The sequence below is a fragment of the Palaemon carinicauda genome, chromosome 4 (assembly GCF_036898095.1).
Source record: "Palaemon carinicauda isolate YSFRI2023 chromosome 4, ASM3689809v2, whole genome shotgun sequence".
Classification (NCBI taxonomy): domain Eukaryota; kingdom Metazoa; phylum Arthropoda; class Malacostraca; order Decapoda; family Palaemonidae; genus Palaemon; species Palaemon carinicauda.
In genome coordinates this window covers 37,733,154-37,738,153 of record NC_090728.1, presented here as the reverse complement: position 1 = coordinate 37,738,153, position 5,000 = coordinate 37,733,154, and the positions used below count along the sequence as shown (strand labels likewise).

General features: G+C 34.7%; 1 protein-coding gene and 1 pseudogene across 3 annotated transcripts in view; one reads left to right on the top strand and one right to left on the bottom strand.

Moving 5' to 3' along the window:
• The window catches only part of LOC137639039 (uncharacterized), a 210,919-nt gene that overhangs the window by 128,730 nt on the left and 77,189 nt on the right, over positions 1-5,000 (top strand). The gene's annotated exons all lie outside the window — the stretch shown is intronic.
• The window catches only part of LOC137638959 (uncharacterized), a 2,579-nt pseudogene continuing 1,916 nt past the window's right edge, over positions 4,338-5,000 (bottom strand).

Sequence of the window (5,000 nt, the reverse complement as noted above, 5' to 3'; positions counted from 1 at the left end):
TATATATATATAATCAATTATTGATTTATCCATTTATGTATATGCATACATATTTACAGACACGCACACACACACATAGAGAGAGAGAGAGAGAGAGAGAGAGAGAGAGAGAGAGAGAGAGAGAGAGATTTGTTGAATAAGAAAGGAAGAGAGGTGGAACTGAGTGATGCAAGATCTTGAAATAGTTAATATAAAATTGGAAAGGCGTGTGGATGTAACTTTTGCTTATGTAAGGAAGATGCTTAAGAGGTTGAAGAAAGGTAAAACACTCGAGGATTTGATATGATTACTTCCTAGATTCTGCAATCCGGTTGTGAAAGTATGATTGACTGACCTGGTTTTTGTGCGAGCGAACATTTAGGTTGTAACTGAGAGGCGATGTGAATGCACCTAACTTTCTTTCAACAGTGAGCGGGCTTTCAATGGAAGAAGGTCACAAAAATTCGAACACATCATTTCATGAAAAGACAGGCTTAAACTGGTTCTGTTAAGAGTGAGGAGTAGAGTGAGATATAAAATAAAAAAGGAAATGCAGTTACAATGTACGAGTGAGTGTGAAACACGTGCGGTACAGTTTGTAGGTATATTTGGCAGAGGGAAAGGACCCTAAAATAGGTGAGAAACATAATTGTTCCATTGTGTATAGGTAAATATAACGAAGGCAAGTGTAAAGATTGTTAGGGCATAACCTTATTTACTATATAAGGGGAAGATATATGGTAGGATTCCGATTGAAAAAGTAAGACAGACGACAAGGGGAATTGTATAAAAGAACAGTGTGGTTTAGGCAAGGAAGAGGGAGTGTTGATCAAGCAGCATTGTGATAAGTTTGAAAGTCAAGATTAAGCTTTATTGGTCTATATTCACAAAAAAGCCTTATAATAAAATAAATAGATTGTCAGTGTAGACTGAAGAGGGTATTTTATGACACAAGTGAAGCTTCAGTAGTTTCAAAGGTTGTAGGCAGGTGTTAAAGTGTATCTTAGACAAGAATATGATATATCCCAATGTTTGACATCTTTATGGATGGAGTGATGTGATAGTTAACAGTAGAAGAGTAAATGTACTTGAGAAGGTGTGGGATAAGTAAAGGAATAATGATGGGACGTGGAATGGTTGATCGTTGAATATAATGCTGTGCTAATTAGGGGCAGCAGTGAAAAATAGCAGAAGCTAGCAAGAGTAAGAAAGTGTGCACAATAAAAGAAAATGGAAAAAAGGAAGACAGAATAATGAATATATGATGGAAGTGAAAATTGTAGATTTGTACAAGTATCGTAAGTAAATATAAAAGATGAGGGCAAGAGGAGAGATGGGGTGAATCACAGAAAAGAAGCAAGAAAGGCAGTAAGATATTTGCAGCAAAAGATTAGTAAGAGACTTCAGTGTTTTGCTTGACCCCGCTCTCCTTTAGCAGAATAGGTATGTATATTGAATGTAAATTAAATAGAAAAATTTTGAAAGTTGAGAAGAACTGTTTATCTAGTAAATGTGTTATAAGAAGAACTGATAGGATGAGGAATATGGAGACAACTAGAAGTGATAAAATGGCTAGCATAGGTGAAAGAGTGGATAAGACTATTCTGAGGTGGTTCGGCCACGTGGAAAGAATGGGTAGTAGTTTTAACAAAAAGTATATAATCCAGAAGTTCTTGGAAATAGGAAAAGAGAAAGACTTGGAGAGGAATGAATAAATGGATTAATATTAAGAAGTATTGTAAAGTAAGGACCATCATACCCAGGATGCAAAAGAGTGACCGTGAGATAGTGGCGAAAGGTGCAGTGTGTGCTAGAGATTGAGTGCCCTTCTGTAGGTTTAGATATATAAAACACAACTTTTGGAAGTTTTACCTCATTGGAAACTTATCCACTCTTCAGCAGTAAAAAACATAACTAGGGGTATGCTTCTCTCTAGTCATCCATCTTTACCATAGGTCCCTTGTACCTTTGGAGGGGCTCTGTGCATGTAAACATATAACAGTCTTATTCATTTTTATCTTCAGTTAGAAAACCACAAAATAAAGGGCTAAATATTTGAAAGTATGGAAAAAATATAGTGGGCAGAATTAGTGGAAAAAAAAAAAAATTCTTAAATATACAGACATATCAAAAGCTTAGTACTTAAATATCACATTGGAGATAAGGGGATTAGACAGGAATATGACAATATACTCTAAATAAGTTTTTATATGGATCGAAGCCTGAGTGCGTCGGCCATCAATACACATGATGTAACCCTGAAAGAAATAGATTTAATTCATAGTCTTGGTAGGTCTACTTATCTTATGCGAATAGTCGAGTAAAGCTCTTCTCGTGGTATAGTAAAATTGACACGAATGAGATATGTCTCTAGATTTGAAAATACATACTGAATTTTTTGTTAGTTATTATTTCTCAGAAGAGGGGTATTAGGCAGTGTTACTCTTCCGGTTTCCAGTAAGCATTTTTGGGGGGTGAGGTCGCGAGCCCGACACTGTTACATGAATGTTCATGAGGCTTATGTTTCATCAATGCCTCAGTTCTTGGTGGTTACTCATCCAAATATTGATCAAACCCAACGTTGCTTAATTTCACTGATTAAACGTTCATACAGTACATATATATGTATGTACTGTATATGCAATGTTTATATATATATATATATATATATATATATATATATATATATATACATATATATAATTTATATATATATTCATGTGACTTTAAAATAATGATGCTCATATGTATTGAGGGTATTTACGCTCAGAGTACGAATTTAAGTTTTGGAGTAAATATAGCTTTCATGTTTGCCTTCATTAGATAATTTCTGAGGCAAGCGTCGTTTAAACAGGAGAAAATGCAATAAATTGAAGTAAGACTAACACTGTTCTACTCTTCACAGTAATTACAGTAATTTGAGGTTTTCTAATGTAATGTCTTTAATATAATCTCATTGCCTACTAATTTATTCTCATATTTTGGGGGTACTTTAAACAGATGCTATTTGCAGAGACGATTATTTCCTTTTGAAACCTGTATGAACTTTTTTCAGTATTTATTTTTCCACGGTTTTTTTTTTTATTATTATTCTGAAAAATGATTACGAGCTACTTTGTTTTGCCACGAAATACTAAATCTATTTTGCTTTACATGGGTGTTTTCAAATACTAATATCATATATATATGTATATGTATATGTGTATATATATATATATATATATATATATATATATATATATAAATATATATATATATAAATATATATATATAAATATATATACATATATATATATATATATACATATGTTTATTTATATATATATATATATATATATATATATATATATATATATATATTCTACATTGAAAGATATTTGTAATTAAGGTAGCAAGGAGTGAAGTTACCATCCAGGTGTTTTATATGTCTATAATGGAGCCCTTAGTCCGTGCATTTTTAAAAGTTATTCAAGCATTTCATAACAATCTGAAGGATATTTACCGATAACTGTACAGAAGCCAGGTAGTAAAAAGAAACTCCGGATTTGAACTGCACACCATAGCCGGATTTCAGGTTACAAAGACCGCGTAAAATGTAGCCCACAAAAGATTAATTCTAGAGCTTTATATCAGATTATAAAAGACTACATAAACACCGTTCTTGATATAGGTTATAGTTCATGAGAGAGAAAGGGGGAAGAGGGAGATTGGTATTGAAATTGTGGTGTAAGGATTTTTGTAAGATCCAAATCGTCAAAGGAAATTGATTTTAAAACCCGGTCGCCGAAGTAGAAATGCTGACCTTTAGGACGTTAAAAGTATGTGGGGTCATGGCCAGGTACAGTAAATCGAGATGATTTTGGTGGCCCATGCGCTAACGTCCCTGACTGGTGAACGTCAGACTGGGGTTTGAGTCCCGCTCAAACTCGTTAGTTTCTTTGGTCGTTGTAACGTTACCATCCTTGTGAGCTAAGGATTTTAGGTGTGGGGAAGCCTATAGTCTATCTGCTGAGTCATCAGCAGCCATTGCCAGGCCCTCCATGGTCCTAGCTTGGGTGAAGAGGGGGCCTGGGCGCTGATCATTCATCTCTATGGCATGCCTCTGCCATTAATGAACGGCCTTCAAACCTTAAAAACATCGATAGAGTTCATCAGGGTGCTCTTCCAATATGTGATCTACCGAAGGTTTGTGATCTACTATTGATCTACTGTTCATGGCATGTGATCTACTAGGAAAAAAAGTAGACAAAATAAAAATAAAAAGAATTTATTATTAGCTATATTTAATGAAAAATTTAAAAAGGAAATAATAGACATTTAACGATAGCAGAAATGGAAAAAGGTAAAAATCAAGACATTTAACGATAGACTTCTCTAATATCATTAAAAATTCAAAATATAAATTTACAGATTCTTTTCTCATCATTCTATAACAGTATTCATCCAGATGTGACTGAAGCATGTGTTTAGCGGTACCTCTCATCGTTCGCAAAATTTTGATTTTTGCATCTAACCACGATCTTTCAATTGATTGGGTATGCGTTCCAGTGTTTGGGTCGACGTAATGCCGCTGATGGTTAACAGTGGAGTGTACAAATGCATGAGAATTCAAGGTGCTATAAGTCGGCCACTCGTCTGAATGTATTACTGATCCTTGTGTACATTCACGAATTATTATTGGTTGAAGTGTATTTCTGTCTCGACGATCAACATAAAAATAACGACAGTCAAGACCCTTCTTTACACCGACCACCCAAGGGCCGTCTATCCTGTTGCCGTGATTCCTATTATTTTCAATTTCTGCTTCACTGTGTGTTGATTGTGGGTCAAGATTTCCTTGAAGTAATCTTCCACGGATATATTTCCTCCTGCCAGCAAATCTAGCTTCATCTATCTGTATTGGCTCTACAGTAGTCCTGACCATCTGACCTTTTTGTTGAACTATGTTAGTACAAACTTCACGGCACATGTTATACCAGTCAACTAGTGAGGAATGAGATCGTCCAGTGATAACTTCAGCA